General features: G+C 40.6%; 1 pseudogene; it reads right to left on the bottom strand.

Annotated features, from left to right (window-relative positions):
• The window catches only part of LOC103748834, a 37,422-nt pseudogene extending 23,440 nt beyond the window's left edge, over window positions 1-13,982 (bottom strand).
• Window positions 13,983-17,733: the final 3,751 nt, after the last annotated feature.

Consider the following 17,733-nt stretch of genomic DNA (forward strand, 5'->3'; position numbering starts at 1 on the left):
GGAGTGTGAATCTCTGCAGCTGTATTGAGGGTAGAAGAAGACGGGCCATTGCACATGTACCACAAATTTTCCTAAGGAATTATTGTTTCATCATGAGATTTTTTTTCCTCAGAAGTTCTCTGGGGACCAGTTTTTCACTCAACATACATGGAGAAATAATGGTCTGTGTTTTGTTTTGACCTCCGTTATCCACCAATATGATAGTCATGTTATGGCTGTTTTTCCCAGAGCACTGATACAAGGATTCCAGCTGAGTGTGGGAGGGGCAAGAACAAACACTTGGTGCGACCTCGCCAGGCAGACAGTCGAGTCATTAGTTGTGTTAATAGGGTGTTCACTAACAACTGCTACCAAAAAATTATTTAAGAGTGGTGGAGTCTCAATCCTTCAAGAGCCTTAAGGAAATTTTATAGCAAGGATGGTAGGAATCCCAAAACAGTGGCCAGAATTACCTGACATCTGCAGCCACAGACTGCTTGTAAAATTTGGAGAAAGCGAATGTTGTGTAAACAAGGTTTACCTGAAAATAAAAGGATTATTTTGTCTTAATTCTTTCAAATTTGGCTTCCTTAGCACCACATTCCAACAACTAGTAGAGAGAAAAGAAAGCCTCAAACTGAAGGCTTCTGACTCTAAACCCAGACATCACTTCTTGAATTTAAAAAGTCGTTAGAGGACGTTTTCACAGATTTGACTACACCTTTCTGTGTGGAATCAGTCACAAGGACTCACTCCTGGATTGCCACAAGGGGGCACATGGAGCCCACAGTCAGATCCTACCACCGTGCTTCAGAACTGCCTTTGAGAAGGTGCCCAACCATTTTAAAATTTCAAATTAAATTTTAAAGGAGAGCTTTTTCAATCAGTACACTGTGTTAGCTTTTCTAAAACAAAATTCATTCTCTTCTCCAATTCTTCTAAGATGCCCCCACTCCTACACAATTGAAAACAAACAAAATGCCCATCAAAATGCCTATCTAGATGTAAAGATTGAAAATCTCCAAATCTTTCTTTTCATTTTGTCTTTTTGAGACAGGGTCTCCCTGTAGCCCCAGCTGTCCTGGAACTCACTATGTAGACCAGGGTGGCCTTGAACTCACAGAAATCCACCTGCCTCTGCCTCCTGAGTGCTGGGATTAAAGGTATGTGCCACCATGCCCAGCCTTCCAAGTCTTAAAAAAAATGTAGAGTATAATGGAAGGTAATATGAGCTGTGAAGGTGAAATTCCCCACACAACACAAACTGCCTAAACTTGCTGAGCGTCCATTGGTTAGGCTGGTTTCTCGGTGCCTATTTCCTCAGCATAATTTGAGGAATAATTGGTGAACCTGTATCAGAGGTAAAGGATTCAGTGATGGAGCAAGTGTTTCATAGGCTGTCAGCAAGTAAGAGGAAGTCTGACTGTTTGCTGTCCATCAACATTCTTCCTCATTCTACACTGTAGTAAGGTCTGTTCTAACAAACCCCTCATTACAGTACTGTAGAAGTTCATTAGCAGAAAGCATCTCCTTCTCTGAACATGCCAAGAGCCATGAATGAATATTTTTCTTCTTCACCAGGTAATTATACTTTTAGGAAATAACCTATGGGAATACACATAATTTGACAGCTTTGATTTTGCGTTATATATAGTGGCAAAAAATAGGAGCAACCTAGACATCAAATAAAAAGGGTTTGTTAACTTTGAGACTGTTAGCACTTGCTTTTAAAAGAAGAGTTATGTATGAATTCCAGTGGGGGGGGGCTATGAGAGGGTGCCAGTGGGGATGGGGGTATAAAGATGACTAAGATTGATTAAGATGTTCTGCATGAAATACACAAAAATTCAATGAAACAAAAATTTAAAAAGAGTACGTGAATGCAGTGTAATATTAGTTACTAAGTGGATATATACTTATACTCTAATATAATATTATCCTTTTTGTCCACATGGTTCAACATAAAATGCTTGTCTCTGGAAATGACATTTTAAAAGCTGATGTTTTTCATTCCACTCAAACATCTGAGAATATACTTCTCAGCAATCCATGGAACTTTCTCCAAAATCAACCATGTATTAGGACTCAAAGAAAGTCTCAACAAATTTAAGAAAATTGATAAAATATCTTATATCTTATCTGAGCACAAAAGAATAAACCTGGATATCAACAACAACAGAAATGGGAAAAAATATACAAACTCATGGAAACTAAACAACATACTACTGGATGAAAATTGGCTCAAGGAAGAAATCAAGAAGAAAAAATTTAAATCCCAGAACTGAAAGAAAATAAAAGCACATCATACCAAAATCTATAAAACACAATTAAGGCATCCCCGAGAGAAAACTGTATGACACTGATTGTCCACATCAGAAAATTAGAGATATTGCATACTAATAACATAACGAGGTACCTGAACACTTTAGAAAAACAAGAACAATCAATATCCAAAAGAATAGACAAAAAGAGAAAATCAAAATCAGGGCTGAAATGAGTGAAATAGAAATGAAAAAAATTACAAAGAATCAACAAAATGAATAGTTGGTTCTTCAAAAAGATTACTAAGACAGGCAAAACTCTAGTCAAATTAACCAAAAGACAGACAGAGGGGACCCAAATTAATAAAATAAGAGATAAAAAGACATTACAATAGATACTGAGGCAATTCAGAGAATCCTAAGAAAGTACTTTAAAAACCTATATTCCACTGAATTGGAAAATTTAGAAGAAATAGATGAATTCCTTGATATGTATGACCACCAAAATTAAACCAGGATGAGGTACATAATTTAAATAGACCCATAACAACCAATGAAATAGAAGCAGTAAAAAAAAATCTTCAACTAAAAAATGCTCAGGACCAGATGGATATGGTGCAGAATTCTACCAGATCATCAAAGAACTAACGCCAGCACTCCTCTGATTGTCCCATAGCATAATAGAAGTAGAAATGGAGGAAATGCTTCCAAATTCTTTTTGTAAAGCTAATAAATACCCAGATACCAAAACCAAAGATCCAACAAAAAAAGAAAATGATAGGCCAACCTCTCTGATGAAGACAGATGCAAATATTCTCAGTAAAACACAAACCGAATACAAGAGCACATTGGAAAGGTTATCCACCACGGTCAAGTTGGCTTCATCCCAGAAATGATGGGATGGTTAACATACAAAAATTAATAAATGAAATGCATCACATAAATAGACTAAAGGAAAGAAACCACATGATCATTACATTAGCTGCAGAAAGGCCTCTGACAAAATCCAACATCCCTTCGTGACAAAAGTCACTGAGAATTCTACAGAACCTCTGGAGAGATACAGAGGACAGTAAAGTCAGTATGTGTAGCAAGACCACAGCCAAAATCATACTAAATGGAGACCTCAAAGCATTTCCACTAAATCAGGAATGGGACAAAGATGTCCACTCTCCCCATTCCTGCGGTTCTAAAGAGCGAAGAGACCCTGGAATGGAGGGTCAGAGATGCTCAGGATACCTAGGGGTCCCTGGCCTTAGCCACTGACACAACCAACTACAAAGGGCCCAAAAAGACTGACTTCCAAAAATAAATACCATTCTGGCCCCTGGTTTGAATAGCGGTCTTCGGTGCTTAATCCGTCTCTCTCCTTTGTCAGTTGCACTAAGGAAATGTGAGTCCTTCTGCATCTGTTAGCATCTCTTCATCCATCACAACTACCCCGACACAGAGATCATTGCAGAGAGAGACCAAAGTCTAAGAGAACAAGACCGACCACATGAACCCTAAAGATGGAAAGACCTCCCACGTTCACAGATGGGAAGAACCAATGTTGTGAAAATGGCCATCCTCTCAAAAACAAAATCCCAATAAGAATCACAGGGCCATTCTTCACAGGAATTGAAAGAGCATCTTCAAATTCCTAAGGAAGAACAAAAGACACGTCAAATGAATAATGCAGGTGGCACCACTGTACCTGATTTGAAATTATACTACAGAGCCACACTAATAAACACAGCATGGCATTGGTACAACAGACACATGGATCAATGGAACAGAACAGAGAACCCAGATGTAAGTCAACACAACTAGAGTTGCTTGGTTTTTGACAAAGGAAGTCCAAAAATACACTGGAGAAAAGACAGAATGTTCAACAAATGGCGCAGGTCAAACTGGATAGCTACATGCAGAAGTTCAAGAGTAGAACTTGAACCCTATCTCTCATCATATACAAAATTCAACTCTAAATGGATCAAGGATCTCAACAAAAGACCTGATACCCTAGATCTGATAGAGAAGAAAGTAGAGAACACACTGGAACTTATAGGCATGGAAAGGACGTTCTGAACAGGACTCCTGTACCACAAGCATTAAGTCCAGCAATTGACAAATGTGACCTCAGGAAACTAAAAAGCTTTTGTAAAGTAAATGACACCATAATTGAAGTGCAGAGGCAACCTACAGAGGGGAAACCATCTTAACCAGCTATGCCTCTGATCTAGAACATGCAAAGAACTCAAAAAATTGATCATCACACACACAAAAAAAAACAACCAAAGCTTGGGGAAAAACTGAACAGGGAGTTCTCAAATGATGAAATGCAGGGACCAGGCATGGTGGTGCAAACCTTTAATCCTAGCACTCGGGGGTAGAGCAAGAACAGCCTAGTTTATATAGCAAGCTCCAGACCAGCTGGGGCTACAAACAGCCAGGGACTGGAGAGATGGTTCAGTGGCTAAGAACACTGAATGTTCTTGCAGAAGACCCAGGTTCGAATCCCAGCACCCACATGGCAGCTAACAACTATCTGTAACTCTCTGTCTTCCATGGGCATTGCACGATACAGGTGCTCTTACCTACATGCAGGGAACACATGCATAAACATAAAAATAATAAACAAAATATTTTTTAATAACCAAAAAGATAAAACACAAATGGTTGAGTTTTTTGTTTGTTTTTGTTTTTTTTAAGTTAAACATCATTAGCCATCATGGAAATGCAAAGTAAATCCACTTTGATATTTCATCCAACCTTTGATTTACCTTATCTTTGAATTCATTTCTATCAAAATGGCTAAAATATAATAAACAAATGACAACAAATCCTGGCAAAGTTGTGGGGAAAGGCAACGCTTATTCACTTATGGTGGGAGTGCAAATTGGTGCATTCACTATGGAAATCAGTGTAAAGATTCTTCAAAAAGCTAGAAATAGCTCTACCAAATGATCCAGTCAAGTCACTCTTGCATATATGCCCAAATGACTCTATATCTTACTACAAAGATACTTGTTTATTCATGTTCATTGATCCTCTATTCACAATAGCCAGGAAATGCAAACAACCTAGATGTTGATCAGTTGATGAATGAATAATGAAAGCATGGTATATTTACACAATGGAATATTACTTGGCTGTTAAGAAAAAAAACTAATGAAATTCATAGGTAAATGGATGGAATGTCAAACAATCATCCTGAACAAGATAGCCCACACCTAGAAAGAAAAAAATTACATGTTCTCTTTCATAAGTGAATGCTAGCTTTGAATCCTTAGACATGCATGTTTTATATAAAATCCATAGAGGTCAAGAAACCAGTAAGGAGCCAAGGAGAGAGTCTTCATGGGAGGGGAGATAGAATGCAGTGATACAAAGGGAGAAAGGGAAACAATGGAATAGGAAGGGTTAATGGAGGTGGGGAATGGGAGACCAGGGCCAGAGAGGGAGTATGGGAAGGGGTTAGTAACACTAAAAGCCTGTAGAAAAAGTCGTATGGAAACTTACCATTCTAGAAGCTTCTTAACATATTTACATAAACAATATAAAAGGATATTAAAAGGAGTTACCTCTACCACAGAGCATAGGATAGCAAAGAAAAAGCCCAGTGCCAGGAATGGTCTCCCTCTTTTTAAGCTGTTGATCAGAGATGCCATAGACCCTTAGATAATACCATCCATTGTCTTTGCTTTTGTTTACTTAACAGTGAGATCTTATTGCTGCAGACGCCACATATATGAGTTGTAGAATAAATAAAGATAAATAAGTCAAACTGTTACTGACCTCATAGTTTCATCTCTACTTGCCAGTTTTCATAGTGCTGGAAGGTGCAATGCTTGCTACCAGAAGAGAAAAGTAATCATCAACTTGCCCACCTGTGACCCTGAGAGATATAACAACTGTCCTGGCAAGATAGGCCCACTGGTGCAATAGTGGCACAAATGTTATGGGAGTAACCAACCACTTTGTGCTTGGATTTAAAATCCACTTTACAAGATAGAGCCCATACCTGACACTAATATCAGGCCTAGGAATCAATGGCTAGATAAGTCACAGGACATAGAGAAGAACCTACTAGTATTATTCTACTAAATGCATATAATATTAAACCAACTCCTATTGACTTACTGTTATAGAAAAATGCATCTTCTCTCAGCTCTCACCAGAGAAGCTTCCTCATGCAGCAGCTGGTAATTAACACAGAGACCCACAACTAGCCAGTATGTGGAGAATAAGAGACTGCAGAGTGCTTATTCCTGAATAGGACATCTATATCTTAACTTTTGTCTCCCAAGGCTAAGGAATCATTGCAGAGGAGAGGGCAGAGAGATTGTAAGAGCCAGAGGTGGTGGATGACCACAAGGAGTTTTCCAGATCATGAACTCTGTGCAATGGTGACAACATGCACAAGACTCAAGTCAAACAAACTCCCAGCATAGAAGTGGGGAAGTGGGTAAGAAGCCCCAACCCTTGCTGAGGAACTATTGGCAAAGGATAGCTGCTGGGAGAGCAAGAGTCAGTTTTCTTTAAGGGTGTGATGCTGGGTAAGTTACCCAGGCTCCACTGGATAGCCTCATACCAAAGGGGATTTAGAGACACAAATTTGACTTAATAGGCCTTAAAATATATGGCAGAATCCATGAAATTCTGTTGGTGGGCTATGGGGGCGATGCAGAAGAGGGAGCAGGTCTAAATATGATTAACATGTATTGTATGAAATCCACAAAAATAGTTTAATATATATTTAAAAAATACATACCACTAATTTGGAATACCTAAAAGAAATGGATGAATTTCTATATTAAAAAGAAAGTTTTAAAGTAAAGAGATGGCCAGTGAAATGTTAGAGTAAATATATGAAAATCTCAGAATTAGTCAGTATGTACTGAACTTCAGAGTTGGAGGACAATTAAAAGGGTAACATGGTATGATTTCTTATTTACAAGTACAGAAGTTGAGATAGCCATTTCTTTTTAACATTAAGGAGAAGGATAACATAGTTGTATTTTACAGTGAAGATGAACTAAAAAACTGGAAAGAAATGTAACATTTTAAAGCAAAAAAAAAAAAAAGGGTTAAATCTCATGCTTCCTTCTGAGAGCTTTGTTTGCCCACCCTGTCCTCTATTTCCCTAAACTCAGCATGCGAGACACTTAGGAAGCCTTCTACCCGACCCCCGATCCTGAGGACTCTGCCCTCTTGCTCCCCCAGGCCACTGTCTCACCACTTGCTGCACAGTCCTTGCCATGGAAAGAAATTCCCTGGATTCCTTCTGCTGGTACTCAGGAAGAAATTCAAGGTTGGTGATGCGAAACATCCCAACAAAATAAAATGCATCTTTGCTTTCTGTCTTACCTGCAGAACAAGAGAGAAGGCAGTTAGGAGGCTGGGCTTTTGGTGGGACAGCTAGGCAACATTGGCTACATGTTGGTATAAGGCTCCTAAAATGGTTTTATTTTAGGCCACTATGTTTTTCACTGGCTCACAGCCTACGATGCTCTTAATAAACTAAGCAACATCTCTTCCAACAGCAGCAAATCACAGTAGCTCTTAGTACTCTCCATTCTTCCTATCTGCTACTGGTAAACATTTAAGAGCAAGTTGTAAAGACAAATGCTATGTGTATTTTATTCTGCGGTCTCTAAAGGGTTAAGAATAACACACACAATTTTTATGGATTGCACGTCTGTGAGATACAAGGCAGTAAGAAACGGATGTCATCACACTCAGAGGTAAAATATTGGCATAGTGGGAAAAGGAAGAGGAAACTCTCTTGAGTCTCTGGAGCTTCCAGAAAGCTCCTGACTGACTTATTCATGTACAGGGCCAGCCTTCCCCTCTGTCCAAAGCATCAGTCATCCTTACAGATTGTGATCTTCAGCTAAGCATGGAGTCACTCCTGCTCGAGTCTTCCCTGACAACTGTGGGACTGTGTTCGCTGACCAGAACTCTGCTGACAGAGAAGTAAAGACAAGGCTGCCACATCTGCACAGTCTCAAGGTCCCCAAGAAAGAGGAAGTGGGGAGGGGAATTGGAACCTGTCCTCTCTCCCATATTCTTCCCCAGCCCCATACTGAGGATTGAACTTAATTCCTTGTACATGCTAAGCAAGCACCTTACCTCTGACCCATAGCCCCTCTTCTCTTTATTTCCAAAGTCTCTCTCCTGTAGCACCACCACATGGATTTTTAAAATATTTATTTATTCATTCATTGATTTACTGCAATACTGGTAATCAAACTCAGGGCCTTGAACATGGTGGTCAAATACTCTACAGTGAGCTGTACTCCCACCCCTTGGCCTTTTATTAGAGCCTGGACTGTCCTTGAAATCAGGATCTTCCTGCCTCTGCCTCCCAAGTATTGTCTTCCCCATGACCCTTGCAACCTCCTTCGCTGTGGACATCACCCCTACATCCCTTTGTGAGCTCTCTGAGGGAATACACAGTAACTCACTCTTCCTCAAACTCCAACATAGCCAGTTCCTAACTTATCTTTGGGGCTCAATACATTTGGCAAGGGAGGGATAGAGGGGTAGAGAAAGAGAGTATCCTCTACTATCACAAGGCTTATCCCAAGGCCAAACTAAATAAAAGATGTGAAATTTAAATATGCCATCTACATGCCTGACAGGAAGCAACCCTCTTGGAGGACCCACTCAGGGTTACTTTGGCCAAAGCAGAGGAAGGATGCTGTGGTAGGGTGGGGAGCACAGGGTAAGGACAGGAGGCCTGGATTCCTGACCTGGGTTTGCTTCCTGGTCTTTTGTTTTTTGTTTTTTAAAACCATTACTGGGTTACTGAGCTTAACAGATCATCTTGCCTTACCATGCCTCACTAGGTCTCCCTCTTAAAACAAAATTGTTTTTGGTGTTTTTTTTTTTTTTCTAAGAAGACCCTTCTTAGATTTCTTATTTAGGAGCTCACACATCCTTCTCCGATCAGTGTGTACTCAAGGGGCAGCACAGCAGCAATGCAAGGATGATCAATTTAGCTTTGAATCTAGTTACATTTACTGAATGCTTTTTAGCTCAGCCCAGTCGATACAGAAGACCCTGCCGCTCTCCCGGATTAACTGTCTACCTCCTCTCACATGACCACCCTCTATGACAGATCGTATGTGTCAAAACTAACCTGTTTTCTTTTGAACAATTCTTACATACTCCAGTCAGTTTTCCTTTGCTCACCGCTGCTCTGTCTCCATGAAATGGGCTTCTCTGGTTTCCATAGAAGCAGGCTACTTCTGTAGTTCAGTAACTCCAGGGAAATGAAAACACCTTGGCTGCAATGTGTGTGTTTGTCTTACTGCCTACTGACTTGACTTCCCCCCCAAATCTACAAGTTCCTTGGACATAGAAATGTTATCTGACTTACTAGTCAAGGGTATGCTGACTGCAGGGGTCAGCTCACTCTGGTGCTCCCACAATGTACCCAGTGAACTTTCAGGAAACCAGTTCAGGGGGCCATTTCTCAACTCCATCTCTGGGTACATAGAAGCCCCGTCTATGATTACAAAACAACCCCTTAAGAAAAAAAAAATTAACTCACATCCTTTCTCCAGTACGCCCAGCTTTTCAAAGTAGAAAATGCATCTATAAGCTTTCTAAAGATTGCCCAAGGATTTACTTTTATGTCAAACAAATGATTGTGAATCAATTTATTATAAGTGTGTGACATAAAGTGTTCAAGAGAACATTCACAAATTCTTTGCCTGTAAATATTGCCTTTCAATCACATTTGAATATCTTCAATAGTACATCTAGGCAATCTGTTTCTCTACTCATAGCCTTTCTGACACCATGCATCTCTCCAAGTCTCTACAAATGTCAGCTGGGTATGCAAAGATTCAATGTAACTGACACTAATTACACAGATTACTGCTTCAATCCCATAATAATGCTCCTGCCTCAGATGTCAATCACAAGTAGTGCGTCCCAAGCAGTCCATGCTGCTTTTACAAATCCGGGCTTCCCACAACCCCTTCAAGTGTGATAGTTTGCTGTAATAGTTCACAGATCTAGTTATTACTCACCTTTATTCCTGGGTTATTATAAAGGATATAATGAAGACTATAAGTAAATTGTTAGTGAGCAGCTACATTAGAGTAAGGTCCAGAAGTGCCTGAACCAAGCAGCTTCTGACCCCATGGAGCTAAGGCACAGCACTTCCCAGCACATTCACCAACTCAGAAGTGCCCTGAACCCTGTTTTTTTAGGGATTTTTATGGAGGTTCTATTATGTAGGCTTCATTGATTAGACTATTGATCATTTAAAAAACATTCTATTATTTATTTTATGTGTATGAGTGTTTTGCCTGTATGTGTGTAAGTGTACCCGTGTTGTACCTGCAGAGGTCAGAAGAGGGCATTGACTTCCCCTGGAATGGAAGTTACGAACAGTTATTAGTTACTATGTGGGTGCTGGGAACTGAACCCGGATTGTCTCCAAGAGCAGCCAGAGTTCTTAATCACTGAACCATCCCTTTAGCCCTTAGATTATTGAGCTTTGATAATTGAGTTTAATCTCCAACTCCTCTCTCCCTTTCCCAAACATGGTTGGGGGGATCTGAAAATTACCACCTAGCATTTTCATGATTGGTTCCCCTGTCTTTCCACCAGCTTTCAGGCACCAGATGTCTTACCAGCATTAAAAAAAACAAAAACAAAAAACAAAAAACAAAAAAAAACCTCTCAGAAGCTCTGTGTTAGGAACTGAGAACTACTATAATGTAACAAAAAATGTTCCTATTCCATCTATCACTGGGAAACTTACCAGTGTCAGAAAGCCCCCAGCAGAAACCAAATGTGTGTAATTTGTTTATATGATACCAAAATTATCTTGTATCCTGGTGGGGGATGTAGCTCAGTTAGTAGAATGCTTGCCTGGTACTCTTGAAGCTCTGGGTTCTAGTCTCAGCACCACATCAACAGGACTTAGCACAGTACTCTTCTAATCTTAGCACTGGGGAGGTGGAAGCAGGAGAATCACTTCCGGCTACATATCAAGTTCCAGGCAAGCCTGTGCTACATGAGATTCTGTCTCAATAAACAAATAAACTAAATGTATCTTGTGATATATATGTTGAGAATGCAATTGGAAGTCAACAAATGTTATAGTTACTAAAAAGAATTAGTAAGTACACCAGAGCAAACATCTTAGTTACCACATTTACCCAAAGGATCAATCAGATTGACAGAAACATCATCCAATGGACAAAAACATAACAGAGAAAACAAAGATGTTTATATAAAAGGTAGCTCAGAGAGCAGAAATTTAAAGTTGCCTAGAAACAGGTTGTGGGTGGAATGAGGAAACAAAACAACTTAATATTCCATTCCTTTTTTTTTTTGTTTTTTTTGAGACAGGGTCTCCCTGTAGCCCCAGCTGGCCTGGAACCCCCTTTGTAGACCAAAGTTTGGCCTTGAACTCACAGAGATCCGCCTGCCTCTGCCTCCCAAGTACTGGGATTAAAGGCGTGTGCCACCACACCCGGTTCTAGTATGCCATACATTTTTAAACAGCTACAAATGCATTGCATTTCTGAGCTAGTCAAAACCCCTTGGGCATCCTCCTCAGCTCCTCCCCTCCCATCCCTCAACCCTCTGTCTCTTGCCTACCCATGGGAAGAAAGCAATGATGGTAAAGAAGAAATGGCAAAGACAGATCTGATGGCTTTCTCCTCATGGTATTAACCACACTTGGACACAGTGTGCATGTCTGGAAAAGAGAAAAAATTCCTTCAGAAGTGCCAAGGAACAGAATAGGCCTGCTGATTCCTCAGAATTCACCTCCCAAAGCAATGACATGACATTTAACTTACTGATATAGAGCCACAGAAGCGTCCAGGCAATGACTGCCAGGATGAATAAAAACACCGTGAAGAGAATGATTTTATTTTGGACATTCCAAAACAGAGCTCTCTTCTTGGACTGCTTGGGGGCCCTGGCTTTGCCAATAGGATTTCGAGGCAGTCGTCTCCCTGGTAGCTTCCCTGGAACACTGACCACCTGAATGGAGATATTGGATATCTTTTTTAGAAGAAAGAAAAAAAGACAAGTTCTTGATTAGAAGTAGTCCCATTCACTCAGGAGATCTTGGTGCTAAAAGGTCTTACACATAGTCTGTGTAAGTGCAATATAAGTGGACTTGTGTCTGGTTACAAAATGAAGATGAGGAAAATTAGACATTAGGACCTAGCTAAATGGGTACAGGTGCAGACATTATACCAACCATAGAGCATGTCTCCCAGATCGTCTCCCCAGCGCTCCAACTCTGTAAAGTGGATGCTGGGGAGCAGAGGCCTTAATATCACGGAGCCCAGCAGACTAAGGGATCTGAAGGTTAGGGAAGGAGGAAAGGATTCTGTATGTGTAGATGCCTGAATAGACAGAGCTTTCTTTGTATATCTTCTTAGGATGTTTGCTTTTTGTTAATTTGAGTTTTAGGAGGGATTGTTTTGGGGGTTTTGTTGTATGAGACAGGATCTAACTAAACAGCTCGAGCTGCCTTTGAAGTCACAGTTGTCCTGCCTCAGTCTCCTGGGTTTGGAGATTTCATGTATGGTCCACCATGCCCAGATGTTTCTATCTTTTAAATGTTTGTGTTATTCTGCTTTTCTCTTACAATCAATTTTTTCTGTACTGATGCAGGATTGAAAATAAGAATGCAAGCATGGTTCTCACAGAAATATATTGATTTCCTCATTACAGCTCCCTGACTGAGTGGGCAGGGAAAAAAAAAACTAAGGATGTGATGGTTTGTGCAGAGCTGTAGGACAGAACTCTACCACGAATGTTTCATCATTGACGGCCACTGAACTGATTAGTGACTCAGTTTCTCAATTGTAAATAAAAGAATGATTTTAAAACAAGATAAAGAATGAGGTAGATGACGCATTAGCTTGCAAAATTACTGGTTTATGTGCATAGTGTTTCTTGGAGGAAAAAACAATTATTTAACTGTTTCCCCTCTTGTATTTTATACTCTGCCTTCTGTCATTCGATGCTGCAAATTCTTCAATAATACATGTGAGAGTTTAGCTTCTTAGACAAAGAGATTTATACATGTTGGGTATACATGTCAGTGATGAGATAACTTTTAAGCACACATTCTTTTAAGGCAATAATCCATAATACCAATAATGAAGAAGTCATCTCTCGTTTGCTCTGTTAAGCTTTCTCATCCTCTCACTCTTCCTCACTTTTCCTTTCAAAATACTGTGTCTTTCTGTCTTTAATTCTGCCAATCAATGTAATAACATGGGACCAAGTACACTTGGCGTTATTCATGATACCCTTATTCTTTATGCCCAACTTCCTTGTCAGCTCTTGGAATGAAATGCTGCTTGTCTGTCTCCTGATAAAACTGAACTGGACTAAACTTCATTCAATGTGGTTTCTTGAAGGAATGAGGTGGCACTTTCAGAGAAAAACAACCCACCCTAGGATGGTTTAGCTGTGGTATCCAGTTACTTTTTAAGCATAAGTCTAAAGAAGAAAAGGCAACAGAGAGAAACACGTAGAACTGGCAAGGCTCAGACTGGATCTGTAAGTACCAGGGCACATTATAGGCAGTCTCAGTTAGCACTGCTATTTAAATTTTAAAGTGAAATTTACGTAGAGATCAGTACAATTTCCCTCGAGTTTTAGAAAAACAGAAGTTAATCAATTGTCAAGTACCGGCTTTTAAAATAAGCCAGTTTCCACCCACTTCCCTACATGCTTGCTTGAGAAGAATTGAGAGATGGTCATCGTGTTCAGCTAGCTTTCAGTGGAACGGAGTCAGCTTACCTCCACCGGGTCCAGTTCAGAAACTGAAGCTGCCTCTTTGCTACATTGTGAAGTTAAAGGGACCTAGCGCTCATCTTTTCATCCCCAATGAAGGTTCCTGCGTGTAACTCTAGGGTCAGTGAGGGCTCTTGGAGACAAGCCATAAGGCAAAGTCTCCTTACCAGAAGCTCAATCCAACAATTCATCTATATTTACAAATGTCATTAATCTGAGTTGATCAGAAATTAATTATGATCCAGTTGCCTAAGATCAGGGAAACATGGAGAAAGAGTTCTATAGAATTGACTCTCTGGTTCCCTTGCATTTTCTCTGACTTTTACAGGGTGAGGTCAGCATTCATCCTTCTGCCTCCATTTTCTTGTAATTCAAAGGAAAAAAAAAAACAAAACCCATCCACACGTACACACGTGCAGTGTTTCCGCATTGCTTGGTTTCCTTAGCAGAAGCCACTTAGCTTCAGAAATTATGAGGATTTATTTACCTGTTACTCTGATGCATAAGCTGGAGAAAGGGAAGAGGAATGGCAGCTGAGACAGAACGCCCTCATGCCCTCACGTAGGCCCCGGGTTGCCTGCGAGTGGTACTGTTGGAGGTTACCTTCTGGGGGATGTTTCTCTGAGCCTAAGATTCCCATCTATGCAGATAGCTCCATAACTGACAGAGAATAAACAGTGATTCAAAGGATAAGAAGGTCAGTGAATGTCCTTCCCATATCTTGCCACTACCTTATCCCCAATGCCAGTAACTTATTTTATTATAATAATGGCTTCTGCCTTTTGAGATCTTATTTGATGGCAAGTGCTGTGCAAGGACCTTCATAAGCATTCATTCAGGTCATCATTTTATTCTCATTTCTTCAAAGAGGAAACTGGGCAAAGAGAAGGTAAATAGGTTCCCCAAGGCCGTATAGCCAGTAAATGTGAATGTCTGGGTGGGATTTGAGCCCTTGCCTTTTTAATGCTAACACTACTTTAATGCTAACACTACAGATGCTTGCTGTAACTGGCCAAATACACAGCTCTGTTCCACATAAGCACCAAGGTTTATGCATTAAATTAGACTTATAGAGCTGGTACAGCAACAATGAAGATGTAGTTTCCCTCCTATTCAGAATTTACTTAATTAGGTGTGAATTATTGGACTGAGATACAGGGACACACTTGGTCTGCTTTCTAATGTTTACCTCAAAGCTTTACTTTACCTACACTCTATAAATAGGAAAATAGAACTTAGACATTATACCTAAAGGACTCAGGCTGTGGGAATTATGTTTAAATCTCAAGTTATTGCAGTTTTTGCTTTGTGGAATTGAGATGTCAGAAGAACCGTCACATGAAAATAATTTGCAGGCAATGGCTTGTTAGGGTTGCTTCAATGGACACAGCTGACTAAATGAGTCTTGTCTTCTTTCCCCTTGGGCCCATGAGCCAATTGATGAAATTGAATGACCCACAGATATAAGTTAATCTTCCAAGATAATAATAAGATTGCTGTGATGGCTAAATGACCCAAGCATTCCTGGACACACAGGTAACACTAAATACACATCAGTCCTCACTACCACCACCACTACTACTGTGACTACCAGCAGTAGTTAATTCTTTGGGGATCTTTCAGAAGTATTTTCTCTTGCACAAGGAGTATACAAGTAAAAATACGTCAGAATGACACTTTTAAATGCAACCAAATTGGTGGGGTAGAAAGAAGTCCTCTGATAAGGGTGAGAACATTCATCTGTATTCTAGGTCAGAGTCTAGAGATAAAGAAACTTGCAGCAACTACAAACAGGACCAGGTTGTAAATAAGAATTTAAGTAGTTCGGGTAATATTGTGAAGTATGAGCAAGTGTCCATGGTTAGCAAAAATGTGACAGGACAGAAAAAAGAAATCAATACCAAAAGATAAACACTGAATCAAGAATTAGTGCTGGTAGGTATTATTTGTAAAGATATCAGTTGTGGACAGTAAGGCTATTTTAAGCTCAGCAATAAAGGCTTTACCTTGATTATTTCACTTAATCATCCTAACTCCACTGGGTGGGAATTGTCTTGCAATGAATAAAGAAACCTTTAGAACATTTTGGGGATGGTGAAACCCATGCAGATAGTGAAAAAATTTGACCCTAGTCCTGCTTTCCTTCAGAACCCATATACCTCTCCTGGTATCACAGGGACATGAGTTAGGCAGACGGAATTCTAAAATACTCTGGAATCTTGGTTGGAGAATATGTAAATCTTGCTTCTCAGCACTCAAAAAGCCTCAGTATACAAAGTGACCTGAGCCCTAGCTTCCCGATTCTCTGGAGAGAGAAGGAGATCGCATATAACACTGCTTGGAGAAACTAGGCTTGGAGATGAGATAATTAGAATCCAGCTGACTTGAGGGAACCTCCTGTTGAGCAGGCCTTCTGCAGTCAGACAAGGAAACCATGAGACAAGTTATCTGGGTCCTACATAAGGTTGGGATCAGGTGTTTGGGAGTCCTTGGTGCTTCTAGTCGGGTCTGCATCTTGTTAGGACCCTTCTTCCTTTCTCTTTAAAAAAAAATTATTTACTATTTTTATTTTGTGTGAGTGTTTTACCTGCATTAATGTAAGTGTGCCACATGCATGAATAGTCCATGAAGGCCAGAAGAGGGTATCAGATCCCCTGGAACTGGAGTTATAGTTGTTAGCCACAATGTGAACCCAGGTCCTCTGTAAAAGCAGCCAGTGCTCTTAACTACTGAGGCATCTCTGTGTCCCTCTCCCCCAGCTCCTTCTCTTAATAAGATTCCAGTTCTTGTTAAGTTTGGGGTGCTAATAGCTTCCTGTCATTTCTAGGCCCTGGGTATCTCCTTCGTTGCAAAGCTGCTTCAAAACCGCTATTGAAAATTCTGACTGCTCAGGGTCTACCCTAGAGCAGAGTGAAGTCTGAGCAAACCAGCATCTTAGTCACTGCAGCAGGCAGATGGAGCCCAAGGAGGCATCAGACCACAGGGACAGAGCACAAAGGCAGGGATTGGAGGAAGCTGTCTGAATACAGGCAGTGAGGGACCAGACCTTTGGACACAGATCAACATCTTGTGAAGTAGAGCTTATTTGTGTGCTTCTGAGGTCCCTAAACTGGTCTTCATATGTGTGTATGGGGGTGGGGGCTTCTGTATGAAGGGAGAAGAGAAGTAGATTGTACAATGGCTCTGAACAGGAGGTTGAGAGGTAAGGTCTTTGGACCGACACACACCTTGCTCTGCAAACATAATTCCAGGTTCACTCAGGGTGTGGAGGGGACTCTGTATGTGTACACATGGGCACATGTGCTTTGTCTTAGGTGGGAGTGCCTGACCCCTCCTCTCAAAGGCAAATAATCATCAGCAACTTTCATGAGGACTTGCTTCCTGCCAGTCATTGCTCTTTTGTCCTGGGAGCTAACACTGTGCTGACTTTCCAAAAGACACTGTGGTACACAGAGAGAAAGCCTGAGGTCTTGAGCTGGGAACCCTCTACGTGGGGACTAACCCAGATAGCCTGCTTCTGGAGTCTGTTATCCTCACTTACTGCCAGGGATACTGCCTCTTTGCCTGAGTCTGGACTTGGAATGGGAAATAGCTGTTGTGTGTTATTCATCTCTGTGTGTTGAGAATCTAGCCGGGTGCCTGGCACACAGGAGATGATTCATAGTTGCTTGTTGATTCTGTCGATGAACTCTAGCCTATGAAGGCTGGAGTAAGTCTC

Source organism: Nannospalax galili, unplaced genomic scaffold (genome assembly GCF_000622305.1).
Source record: "Nannospalax galili isolate Female #2095 unplaced genomic scaffold, S.galili_v1.0 scaffold626, whole genome shotgun sequence".
Lineage (NCBI taxonomy): Eukaryota > Metazoa > Chordata > Mammalia > Rodentia > Spalacidae > Nannospalax > Nannospalax galili.